The 14,128-nt window shown below is 44.6% G+C and overlaps 1 pseudogene; it reads left to right on the plus strand.

The window, feature by feature from the left end:
* The first annotated feature begins 4,895 nt into the window (after positions 1–4,895).
* Positions 4,896–9,624, plus strand: LOC139358364 (uncharacterized; annotated as a pseudogene).
* Positions 9,625–14,128: the final 4,504 nt, after the last annotated feature.

Here is a 14,128-nt window from a genome sequence, read left to right on the forward strand (position 1 = left end):
TCCCTTGGGCCAGAAGCCTCCAGGGCACCGAAGTCAGGGTGTTGGTCCTCAGCTGCAGGAGGACGGGAACTGGCGCTCAGCCCCACCTCAGAGGCTGCATGGTTCCCAGAGCCAGGGCCCAGCTCTTCTAGCACAGGTTGTGGAGGGGCCAGGGGCAACCCAGGCTTTAGGGCAGTGTCATGATCACAGCTCACTGAAGCCTCAACCTCCTAGATTCAAGCTATGCTCTCACCTCAGCCTCCTGATTAGCTGGTAGCTGGACTACAGGCGGGTGCCATAAAGCCTGGTTATTATATTTTATACATATTTTGGAAAGACAGGGTCTCACCATGTTGCCCGGGCAGGTCTTGAACGCCTGCAGTTCAAGCGATCCTCCCAACTGGACCTTCCTCAGTGCTGGGATTGTATGTGTGAGCCACTGGGCCCTACCTGCCGCTTTTATTATAAGGATACTTGTCATTGGATTTCGGGCCCATCCTAATCCAAGATGAGATGCCCTCATCTGCAGGTGCTGGATTTAATTACATCTGCAGAGTGTTTCCCAAATAAAGGCACATTCACAAGTTCCAGTTAGACGTATCTTTTAATCGACCACCATGCAATCCACTCGAGGAGTATTAAAATGCCAGTGTGGACTGAGGCTCCAAAGAATGACATTATTATATCAAACACATTGCCTTCTTTGTAGTGACCTGTGGGCTTGGAAACAGAACCATTTGCAGCTGTCAGGGAAGTGCACAGAGCCTGGCCTTTCCCGCAGCCTCTTCCCCACTGGCCTTCCATGAGAGGATCGCCCCTTGAGAGTGTGAGAGATTCCTCTTAAATGCTAAAGACCACAGGAGCATTTGGGAGGGGGAAGATGTTTAGGGAGCAACTTAGTTGCCCTGAGGTGCCCATCACCCTTCACTGTTTCAGCAAGGATCTGGGAATGGGAACCAGGCATAAGACAGATACATGTGGATGAGAAGAGGCCAGAGTCTTTCTCTGTGTAGGCACCACCCAGCCCAAGAGGAGCATTGCTCCAGAAACACATGCACTCACGATGTTAAACCCAATCTATTGAGTACTTAATGCGAACTGGGAATTTTTTTAAGCACTTAAGCTGTCATTTATATCTCCCCTACCAGTGTTGCACATGGTATTAAGCATTTGACAAAGTATATTGTATTAACTCCTGCAGAAAACCTAAAAAGGGGAAGGGCAGTATAATTAATAGAATTTTCCATATGAAAAGACGGGGACTTGAGTTGAGGTCACAATTTATATATGGCATTATATTGTACTTCACACACGTAACATAGTAAGTGTCCTGGAGAATCTTGGTCTCTTAGTCTATATAATAACATAAGCAACTTTTGTGAGATTAATTGTTTTTCTGAACCATGCCTGGAATATTTGCATAACATTCCAGTGTTTAAATATGTTGTTTACTGCCAGGTGTGGTGGCTCACGCCTGTAATCCCAGCATTTTGGGACTCCAAGGCAGGTGGATTGCCTGAGCTTAGGAGTTCAAGACCAGCCTTAGCAACACAGGGAAACCCCATCTCTACTAAAACACAAAAACATAGCCAGGTGTGGTGGGGTGTGCCTGTATTCCCAGCTACTTGGGAGACTGGACAGGAGAATTTCTTGAACCTGGGGAATGGATGTTGCAGTGAGCTGTGATCGTGCCACTGCACCACAGCCTGGGCAACAGAGCGAGACCTCGTCTCAAAAAAAAAAAAAAAAAAGTTGTTTATCAAACCATTTTCATCTTCGAAACATTTCAGGCCTCCTCCAACTAACCAGCTTATGTTAAATATTGTTTTATTTGAATTACATTTAATTTTAATAGTCACCTGTGGCTATTGGCTACTGCAGTGGATAGCACAGAGATGAGAAATAATAGAAACTTTTTGTTTCAATGGCTGACATTGTCAAAAGTTCAGTTCCTGTTTTATGTAAGATTTTGGTTTATATTTTCTCAAAGAGGTGACATACAAAAAAAAGAAAACAAAATGATGTTCAAGCAGAACTTTGGTAAGGAAGGGTGAAGCACACTTAACTCAGGGTGGACACAACAGCAATGACCTTGTTTGAAATGCAGCTCCTGTCTGTGTGGCTCTCTGTGCTCTGTTGGGGCATCAGTTCCTTTACTTCTTAGTTAAAGCAGTTATTTCGATGGTGCAATGCTTTTTTGTTCAATAAGTGCGATATTTTGCACAGCTGGTTTATTTCCAGTATGGAAGCTCTCTGCTCAATCGTCTTGATTTCTCTGGGCTTGTTCCCATTCTGCAGGTGTAAGCATGGCACCTGTATATCTCTCTCCAGGTTCTGATCTAGTGTGACAGTGTCTATGACGTGCCCACCTAGAGAAATATACATATTGCAACTTGAGGAAGAGAAAAAGAGGGCCCTGCAAAAAGCATCTACAGGCACCACGTGCTGTTTACCCTTCTTATTTATTGGTGAAGTGAGTCCTCATCCACTTATTGGGCAGTTGTAAGCAAAGGAATTAACTGACTATGACAATTCATCTTGATGTACAAAACTTTAGTCTATTTTGAGTTTCCACTGTTGAGAAATACCTAGTTATACTAATAGTTGTACTAATTAAGAACAGTTACAGATAGTACAGTGATAGTGGTTTTTTTGTTTGTTTGTTTGTTTGTTTTTGAGGCAGGCTCTTGCTCTGTCACCCAGATTAGAGTGGAGTGGCATGATGACGGCTCACTGCAGCCTCAACCTCCCCAGGCTCAGTGATTCTCTGACCTCAGTCTCCTGAGTAAGGGGGAATACAAGCACGTGCCTCCGTGCCTACATATTTTTTGTATTTTGTTTTGTTTTGTTTTGTAGAGATGAGATTTGGCCATGTCACCTAGGCTGGTATTGAATTTCTGGTCCCAACTGATCCTTTCTCCTCAGCCTCCCAAAGTACTGGGATTACAGGTGTGGACCAGCATGCCATGCCTATGGTGATATCTTTAAGTAAGCCTCTCCTTGCTTCTTTTGAGCAATTTTTCAAAGCAACAGACACCTTATTAAATGAGAAAGTTGATTGGTTTCCTAATGCCTGCTAATAAAGTAAAGAACTGAGGAACCTCTTTGATTTCAATGAAGTCCCTACAGATGTTCTGGGCTACTTGCTACTGACAAGTATGGTAGGAACTACAGGTCAAGCTGTGATAGGCAAATAGATCTTGCTGAAGAGGAAGAACGATTGGCTAAGATAATCCCCCAGGACAGCTGGCATATGTTTAGACATAGCTGAATTGAATGCTTTCTGAGGAGGAGTGTGTTAGTCTGTTCTCACAGTGCTATAAAGACATACCTGAGACTGGGTAATTGAAAAAGAAAAGAGATTGAATTGGCTCACAGTTCTGTGGGCTGTACAGAATTATGTTTATAGGGAGGCCTCAGGAAACTTATAATCATGGCAGAAGGCGAAAAGGAAGCAAGCACATATTCACATGGCTGAAAGGAGTCAGGGGAGGTGCTGCACACTTTTAAACAAGCAGATCTCAGGAGAACTTTGTCTTCAGACAGCACTAGGGGGATGAGGATAAACCACTAGAAACCACGTCCATGATCTAATCACTTTACACCAAGCCCCTCCTCCAACACTGGCCATTACAATTCCACATGAGATTGGAAGTGGAGGGTGCACAAATCCAAACCATATCAAGAAGCATTTTAAAAATTGAGGGAAGTTCTAATAGATGGCAAGTCAGGATAGGGCATTCCATCAGCATAATACTCCTCTCAATCCACACCAAAGTGGGAGAAAGGAAAAAGTGCAAAGATGAAGATGGGACACAGCAAAATGACAGGATGACTCACAAGATGACCCCGGTGGAAAGCATTTACTGACTCAAAATCCAAACCATGAAGACAGTAAGAGCAAATTTGCTGAGTTTCTATGCTCTTTATGTTTATTAGGGAAGGGCAAAAGCCAGCCCCTTGACATTGTTATTGTTAATTAACATCATCACCACCTGCTCTTAAGTGTCTAGATACTTTCTGGAATCTAGTATTATTTTCACTCAAATGTTTTTTGGATATGCCCTGTCACGCACGTGATATTGCAGAAACATTCTACGTTAACCACAGCAAGATGGCTATGTAATATATGGGATCACTTTAGGGGAGTGTATTTCTACCCTATTTTGAGATGGAAAATGAAGTAGAGATGTCCAATTGTCAATTTCTTTTGCATGTCAAATATTCAAAGAGATTATTTTATTTATTTCAAAGATGCATTCATGTTGAAATTAAAATTTAAATTAAGAAAATTTATAAACTGAGTCAAAAGAAAAGTAAGTGAGGCAGTTGGTTAAGGTGTCGGTGAATGCCACCATACTTCTGTATGCCCTGGAAGCGTCAGGCATAAGTGACTTTAAAGTATTCGGCATGTGGCCAGGTGTGGTAGCTCATGCTGTCATTCCAGGTTGTGGAGAGGCTGAGGCAGGTGGATTGCTTGAGACCAAGCAAGGCAACATGGTGAAACCCCATCTCTATGAAAAATACAAAAATTAGCCAAGCATGGGGGTGCCTGCCTTTTAGTACTAGCTACTGGAAAGGCTAAGGTGAGAGGATCATTTGAGCCCAGGAGGTTGAAGCTGCAGTAAGCTCTGGTTGCACCACTGCACTCCAGCCTGGGTGAAAGAGGGAGACCCTCTGCCCAGGACTCTTGGGATAGGACTATACCCATAAGGATTGTCCGCAATAACTTCACATTTGAGTGGAAGTGGAGATCATATGTACCGATGCCAATATGTAGCAAAAAAGGAAAACATAAGAAATCATGGCAGAAATGGCCCAAAGAATGAAAGAGGGTGGAGGTAATTGAGAGAGGCTTTCTGGTGATACAATTTGAACTGATTTCTGGAGAATGGGTTGAATTCCAATAGGGGGAGATGGACCAAGTTAATTTTGACGAGGGAAATGTCTTGAGCGAAATCTCAAAAAGGAAAACAGACCAATGTAAAGTGTTAATGAGCGGTCTGGTTGGTGTGCGGTGTAGGAGGAGAGTTCCAAGTGAAAAGGTAGTTGGTCTGATAGGTCAGGGTCTTGCAGGCAGAGGCAGATACTATCATTATTCCATTTTTCAGATTGGAAAACAGACACAGAGAGTCCAAGGTCACAAAGCTGGGAAGCGAATCTGGGCAGTCTAGGGGTAGCACCCTCTTCTTAAATGATCCATTAAAGGTTCTCTTCTGCAGGCATTCCAAAACTCTTCTCCATCTTTAGCTTCCACAGAGTACCATGAGGCCCCCTGTCTACCTCACAGGACGGGGCCTTAGAAAAGCAACAGATCCCAACTCATACTAGCTTTTAAATAAAAAAATGTATAATCTTGCAAAACAAGAAGTGCAGAGGTTGGGCAAGAGCCAACATTGCTTAGTTCAGCAGCTCAACAATAAATCCAAGGACCTGGGTATTGGTGCACCTCTCCACACCACCATCCTCATGGGCCAGCTTCTACTTCCTCCTGAATGCTGTGTCTTTCCCTAGTTTTCTCCCTGATTTTAGCTCAAGTGCTGCTTCCTTCCTGGGGCCAGCCTTTCCTGCCTCCCTCTTGGGGTCGGTCCATCTTCCCAGGCTCTTGCAGCACACCTGGGTCTGCTGCACTTCCCCTTATTACATAATTCCGTGAATAACATCACCTCTTTCTGTTGGACTAAAAGTTCCACTAGGGAAGAAATTCTGTGCATATTGCTCACTATTGAACCCTGGAGTCGACCACCCAAATATTTGTCAAATGAATAAATGGTAGCTCTACAGGCCAAAGGAACCCAAGAAACATGCAAACTACCAAAATACTCTTTACAACTCACTCCCCTCTGGAGAGTTTTCCCTGAGGCACATTCCTGTTGGTTTCTTCCCCTCAAGAAGCATTCTCCTTTCTCCTTCCTATAAAAGCCAGTTTTTTTCTCAGATAGCCACAGCATGCCACAAGCAAAGAGATTTGGATTATTCTATCATTTGGACATATTCTGTGCACCCTATGCAGGTCCACAGGGTGCTGGTTGCCCCAGCTGCTGCTGGTGGTCTTCATGTAGCCAAGGTATCGCTAGTGCATATGGAGAAAACAGAGCAACTGGAGAGAAACCGAGGAGGTAAAAGTGGGCAGGGCTTGGTGATGTTTGGGGATATGAGGGATAAGACAGAGAATGGTCTTAGGAAAATCTCCTGTTTTTTCCTTTTGGATAATGATATAGATGAATAAAAGTTCCAATCACGGGGATAGAAAACACTGGAAAATATGAGATTCATTCAGGCAAGTCTTTCATACACTATTCCATCATCAGTTTCATAAGGGAAAGGGAGTCAGATCTCATCTCCACCTTGTTTGCTTCTATCATACTGTGTTCTACCTTGTTGGATCTAGTTGATAACTAGATGATAGCTTCGTACTGGTAGTGGACTTACCTACTAGTGTTTGCACCTCCTCCTTGCCAGCCTAGAAGCTCTGAGACAGCAGGAGCAGTGTGTGTGCATGCATGTGTGTGTGTAACTGGATTCCCCACAGCACATTATTATTTCATCCATAGTAAATGGTGGAGGAAAATTTGCAGGCCTTAGCTGGACTACAGCATTGTGAAGGTCAGATAACCACATTTGATAGACAGGTTGGATTCTAACCTTGAAGCAGACAGAATGCCCATCTTATCAGCCTCACTTACACCGGCTGTGCCTTTCCTTTGTGGTTGTACGTTTGAAGAGCTCATTCCAAAAGCTTCTTAAAAAGGGGATTGGACGTTCACCAGCCTCAGGCTGCATGGCAGGGTGACTGTGTCTTTGAATATCCCAGCTGGAGGCTGGTCATCCTTTAGTCTTTGAGTGAATAGACTACTCAGGAAGGCAGCGATGCGTGCAACCTCCTTTCTTGTTAATGAGTTTGCATTTTATTTTGGCAGATCTAAAATAATATTTCAAAGGCAGTGTAGAAGCAGATAGGGACATTACCTGTAATTGTTTAATATTGCTTGACATGACATTTGCCTACAGAAAGAGAGACAAGCCACCATCTTCAAGGGAGGGCCAGAAGTGTTAAGTGCATCATGTTGAATACAATTTTGTTTGGTGATCAGGCAGCCCTGGGGTCAAATCCTGTCTCTATTGCTACCAATTAAGCCACTTAACTCCATCTGAGCCTCAGGCTGCCCATCTGTGTAATAAGCAGTAATAGCAGCTCTCCTGCAGGACTATGGTGAGAATTACAGCTCAGGCAACGATCATCATACTTTTTGGCACAGAGGTGTTCACTACCCAGGCAGTATTATTATTATGTCTAAAGTCACAAAGGGAGTTTTTAAGAAAGATGGAAAGAAAACTTGTTTCTCTCAGTTCTGAGCTTATTAGAGCACACTGTTTTGCTTGAATAAAGCAGCCCTGGAGTCTCTCAGGGGAGGGTGTTTGTAACATCTGCTCAGGCACGGTTTCATTTACCATGAAATTCATTACCCAGAGACTAGCCCAGTACAAGTTGTGGGGAGATACTCATGTGAGTTGGCGAACTTTTGGTCAAATATTTTCCCTAAGCGCAGGTCTCTATGGCATTCTACAGAACACTCTGCATCCTTCTAAGGGACACTGGAAGAGCAAATGGATTGTACAGTGAGTTACAAATAAAATGGCCAATCTCAGCATGAAAGACTGAGGGTGTCACCTAATGAGGACGCAGACCACTCCATCTACATACAAGCCCATCTACATACAAGCAAACCACGAGCCTGCCAGAAAGAAAGAACATGCTATATAAAGGTTTAATAACAGTGATGAATATTTGAACTTCAGCTGCTGAGCAGTTCATTGGCCTCCCTTCCAGGAACAGAAGCCAAAGCACATCAGGATTCTTGAAAGCCCTGAAAGGTAAATGAGAATCCTAGTGTATGGCAAAACATTCCCACAAAAGAAGGGCTCCGTGTGTAGAGACTTAGAAAGGATTCCCAACTTCAGTCCCTTCAGAACCAGAAGCAAAGGTGGGGGACAGCGCAATTAAGTGGCCCTAGAGATTTGCCAGGAACTAGAGCCTTCCGGAGAAGTCCAGTTTTCCTATGCAGGGAGAGGACTGGGAGTTCTCTGGTCACAAGCATTGTGCCTTTGTTTTCAGGAAGACTTCTGGAGTCCCCCAGCATTGGAGGAACATTGCCTTACTGCGGACTCAAGCACAGTCTCTTTCCTGGTAAGAAAAATGGAGCTGCATGCAGCTGCTGAAAACTTTAACTGGAAACCCAATGATGTTGGCACAAAGAAAGGAGGGCTGAAGAAAAGTGACCATGGAAACACATTGAGCTCTTAATCTGACCCATTTCTTCTGGGCCAGGCCTGGAGCCAGGAATGGGGTGATGAATGAGGCCTGAGCTGAGATCGTGAGGATGAGAGGGAGTCCACCCTGTGGGGATCTGGGATGATGAAAGGGCTCCGCAGATGGGGGACGCCCTGGCGAGTTCTGCTGAGTGGAAAAGGGCTTGGAGTAACTGAGGTCAGCTGGATTCCTTAAACACTGCTCAGAGCCCTTGAAGCCATCTAAGGGCACACTTCTCAGGCCTGCTCCAAGCCACGCTCAACTGGGAATCTTTTAAGGACAGCTGCTCTGTTAGGCTTGCCTGAGATGGTGTAGTTTTCCCCCGCCGCGGTAGTGGCACAGACAGTAAGTGTTCAGGAGCCGGGCCTCACAATGCCGTGGACTAGGGCAAAGGAGGACCCTGTCCTCTCCCAGCCCTAGGCTAAAACACGGGAGGAACCCGACCGGTGGCTCCATGGACCCCTGCAATGCCAACAGCTAGGTTATGCTGCTGAAGGACCTCTCCGCCCTGGACTAAGGCACCGGAGGATCCCCGCCCTGCCCCGCCCTGCCCCGCGGTGTCCTGGACTGTGCCACTGCAGAACCCCCGCCCCTCCACACCCTGGACTCTGGCTCTGGAGGACTCTGGCCCTGGCTCGTCCTGAACTACTCCTGCCCCTCAGGGCGCTGGACTGTGTTTCCAGAGGACCTGGTCCTGTGGCAACTTGGGCTACCTCGTGGACTCCAGGACCCCAGTCCTGCCGGGCCCTAGACCAAGACCCAGGAAGACCCGACACCCCCTGTACTAGGGCACCAGAGGACCCATACCTTGCCGTGCCCTGGATTACAGCTCGGAAGGACCCCCAATTCGCTGAGCACTGGACTCCAGCACAGAGGGATCCCCGCCACGGAGATATGGACCACTCCTGCCCCACCGCACCCTGGACTACGGCACGCCAAGACCCTCGCCTGAACGCCTCCTACACTCTGGCATGGGAAATCTGGCCTCGCAGAGCCCTGGACTCTGGCATTGGTGGACTCCCACTCGGCTACGTCCTGGACTCCTGCACCAGAGGACTCCTGTCCCCCCGCACCCTGGACACCTACACTAGAAAACCCTGTCCTGTCTCCCCCTAGACTATGGCAGGGGAGGACCCTGCAAACCGACTCCGGCACAGTAACATCCCTGACCCATCATGGGCTGTATTCCAGCACTGGAGGACCCCCTGCCAGGGCGCTCTCTGGACTACCCCTGCTCCACTGCGTCCTGCCCTACAGCACAGCAGGACAGCCGTCCCCCGGCGCACTGGACTGAGGCACAGCAGGACTGGGGCCTCGTGTGTGGCCAACTATAGGACGAGGTGACCCCCGCCCCTCCGCACCTCGGACTATGGCACAGGAGGACCGCCACTCGCGCATGCCCTGCACCACCTCAGGACAGGTCCCCCACTCCGCCACGCCCGGAATACAGCACTGGAGGACCCCAATCCCGTCGCTCCACGGACTGCACCACCGAAGACCGTCGCCCCCCTGCGCCCTGGACAAAGGCACGGGAGGACCCAGCCTCACCGCCCCGAGGGCTATCGCATAGGAAAACCCCCAGCCCCACCGTGCCAGAGACTCTGACAAGAGAGGACTCCTGCCCCCTGCTCCCCCGACTACAGCAAGGCAGGAACCACACTCCTCGGAGGTCCTCACTGTGGCAACTGTGGACCCCCGCCCTGGTATGCCCTGAACTAAGTCAGGCAATGACCCCGACCCCACCACGCCGTAAACTCCAGTATTGGAAGGCCATTGCATTACTGTGGACTCAAGCACTGGACTATCTCAGGGCAGGATCCCTGTCCCACCAAGCCCTACTCTATGGCACGAGAGTACCCAGCCTCACTGCGCTCTGGACTCCAGCACCCCAGGACTCCTACACGGAGGACTCCCGCTCCTTCACAGTCCCGTCCTGGACTCCTGTACAAGAGAACCCCCGCCCGACTGCACCCTGGATATAGTAAGGCAGGAATTCCGCCCTGTGGCGCTCTGCACTGTGGCACCTGAGGATCCACAGTCCAGTGCGCCCTGGACTACTGCACCACAGGACTCCTGTTCCACCGCGCCCTGGACTATGGCATCAGAGAACCCAGCTCCCCGCGCCCGGGACAAGGGCACCGGAGGACCCAGCACCCGGCGTCCTGGACTAAGGCACAGTAGGACTCCGGCCACATTGTGTACTCCTGCACAGGAAGACCCTTGCAGGGCAGCGCACTGGACTGAGCTACTGAAGGAGCCCCACCCCTGCCTCACCCTGGACTAAGGCACTGGAGAACTCTTCCTCCACAGAGCCACGGACCGCGGACTCTTGCAGGAGAGAACTTCCACCCAGCCTGCCCTGGACTGTGGCCCAGTAGGGCTCACACCACGTCATGGACTCCTGTACTGGGGGAAGAGTAGTGATAAATGTCCAGGTTTACAAGTTGAAAAGTAGCAATCAATGTGTTACAATGAATGGATTTGATGTAAAATTACAAATGCTGAAAACATTATGTGTAATTGCCTAGCCAGAACAATTACACAAGACAAAGAAATAAAATAAATGCATATAGGGAAGGAAGAGGTAAGATTGTTTCTGTTTTCTGAAAATATAATCTTAAGATAGAGAACATCTTAAAGACTCCACCAAAATAAATGGTTAAAGCCGATAAAGAAATTCAATGAAGTTAATAGTTACAAAATCAATATGCAAATACCATTATTGTTTCTACACAATAATGACAAACTATAACCTGAAAAATAAATTGATAAGGCAATTTCATTTATAATAGAATCAAGACAGATATATAAATATATAAAAGACAGGAGTAAATTTAATCAAGAACGTGAAAGATTTGCACACTGAAAACTATAGCACATTGATGACAAAATTAAAATAGCATAAATAAATGGAGAGACATCCTTTATTGATGAATTCAAAAATTAGTATTTTAAAAGTGTCAATGCTACCCAAAGCAATCTACAGATTAAATGTAAGCACTATGAAATTCCAATGTCATTCTTCACAGAAATAGAAAAATTACTCCTGAAATTTGTATGGAACCACAAAAGACCCCAACTAACCAAAGCAATCTTGAACAAAAAGAATAAAGCTGGAGGCATCAGACGACCCAATTACAAACTATATGACCAAGCTGTAGTAATTGAAACAGCATAGCAGTGGCATAAAAAGAGACACGTAGAACAGTGAAAAGGGATATAGAACCCATAAATAAATCCACATGTCTGTGGTCAATCGGTTTTTTGATAAAATAACTAAAAAATACACAAAGAAGAAAGAAAATTATTTTCAATAAATGGTGTAGAAAAAACTGACTATCCACATACAGAAGAATAAAATTTGACTTTTATTTTTCTCTTTATACAAGCATCAAATCAAAATTAAAAATTGAAATATAAAACTACCACAAGGAGATAGAGAAGAAGACTACATCAGATAAGGGGGCTCATATAATAATATATAAGTAACTCAACCTACTCAAAAATAAGAAAAAAATTATGCTTATTAAAAAAAATAAGCAAAGAACCTGAATAGACATTTCCTAAGGCATACAAAAAAGCTAACAGGTACATGAAAAAATCACAAACATTCCTAATTATCAGAGAAATGCAAATCAAAGCCACACTGAGATATCACCTCACACATTTTACTAGGGCTATCATAAAAAGAGATGGAAGATAAGTGTTGATGAGGACGTAGAGAAAAAGAAACCCTGTACGCTGCTGGTCGGAATGGAAATTAGTACAACCATCTTGGAAAACAGTATGAAGCTTCCTCAAGAAATTATAAATATATTTACCCTATGATCCATCAATCCCACTTCTGGATATATGTCCAAAGGAATTTCAATCAGGATGTCAAAAAGAGACATCTGCAATTTCATGTTCATTGCAGCATTATTCATAATAGCCATGAATTAGAAACAACCTAAGTGCTTATCAACTGAAGAATGGATAAAAATAGGTGGAAAAATTGGAACCCTTCTACACCACTGGTGAGATTTCAAAATGTAAAACAGTCTGGCAGTTCTTCAAAATGTTACACATAGACTTAGCACATGACGCAGCAATTCCACTCCTGTGTATTTACCAAAAAGAAAACAAAACAAATGCTACACACAGTAGTACACAAATGTTTATAGCAACAAAAAGTAGAAAACAACAGAAATGTTCATCAACTGAGGAGTGGATAAATCAAATGAATCCATAAAATAGAATCTTATTTAGCAATTAAAGGGAAAAAAGTGTTAATGCATGCTCCAGAATGGATGAACATTAAAAATATGTGAAGTGAAAGAAGTGAGTAAAAAATGACTATGTGTTATAATGATTCCATTTATGTGAAATGTCCAGAATAGGCAAATTCATATTCAGAAAGTAGACGAGTGGTCGCCTAGACTAGGAGGGCTTTAGGAAAGGCTGGAGAAAATGGGGAAAGTTTGCTAATGGGCGCAAGTCTCTTTAAGGCACATTAAAATGTTCTAAAATTATACTATGATGATTATTTCTCCACCCAGTTAATATACTAAAAGAATTTGAAGTTTGTACTTTAAATGAGTGAATTACACAAAGTATGAATAATATCTCAATAAAGCTGTGGGAAGTTAAAAGTATATGTAGGATGCATACAAAAATCCTACTTATCTTTATACATGAATGAAATTCTGTCATTTGTAAAAACATGGATGAATTTAGAGGATATTATACGAAGTAAAATAAGCTAGACGCAGAAAGACAAATATCTCATAATATCACTTATATGTGAAATCCACAAATGTGCACTCACAGATGTTAGGAGTAGAATGGTGGTTTATCAGAGGCTGAGCCGGGCTTGTGGGGGGGAAGTTGGGAGTAGAATGATGGTTTATCAGAGGCTGAGCAGGGCTTTGGAGGGGGAAGTTGGGAGTAGAATGGTGGTTTATCAGAGGCTGAGCGGGGCGGGGGGGGGAAGTTGGGAGTAGAATGGTGGTTTATCAGAGGCTAAGCAGGGCCGGGGTGCAGGTAAGTTGGGAGTAGAATGGTGCTTTATCAGAGGCTGAGCAGGGCGGGGGTGAAGTTAGGATTAGAATGGCGGTTTATCACAGGCTGATCAGGGCGGAGTGGGGGGTGGGAAAAGGGGAACTATTCAATGGGATAATGCTTCAGCAAGGAGAGATACATTCTGGTGATATGGTGCACAGCAAAGTGACAGCAGTTACTCATAATGAAGTGCGTATCTTAAAACTGCTAAAATACTACAACTCAAATGTTTCACCATAATGTAATAAATATATGAGGTGGAGGATATGTTATTTAACGTAATTTGTCCATTTCACAATATTTACATGTATTGTACCACATTGTATCCATATATATTTATTTATCAATAAAAACAAAATTTTAAAAAGAGAGCAAAACAGTTGTGGCAGATCTTCATCTAAAGACATTTCTGAGAAAAATGTATCTGTTTTCTTTCAGAATAAATTTACAGTTAATAGATATCATGTTACCTAAAGTAAAGCGGATAATTTTGGCCATCAGCTTATACTGTGGGATAATCTCTTTTTGCTGACCTTGTAAAAGCTGCGGCGGATTAACAAGTAGGAAAGATTTTTATCATGATCAGGTAAAGGTTCTGCATGCTTCTATTTTGAATAATATTGTCCCCCTAGAATCGCAAAGTGTGAATGCCTTTTGTTTCAGAGGTCTAGCCCTAAATGGTTTAGTCAATTACATCTTGCATTCTAAAACAAGTCCTGGTGCGTTTGTGATGGTACTACATATAATTGTGTTTTTAATTTAACTATCATATATGTCTACTTTTCTGTTAAAAGTCTA

The sequence above is a fragment of the Macaca nemestrina genome, chromosome 15 (assembly GCF_043159975.1).
Source record: "Macaca nemestrina isolate mMacNem1 chromosome 15, mMacNem.hap1, whole genome shotgun sequence".
Taxonomy (NCBI): domain Eukaryota; kingdom Metazoa; phylum Chordata; class Mammalia; order Primates; family Cercopithecidae; genus Macaca; species Macaca nemestrina.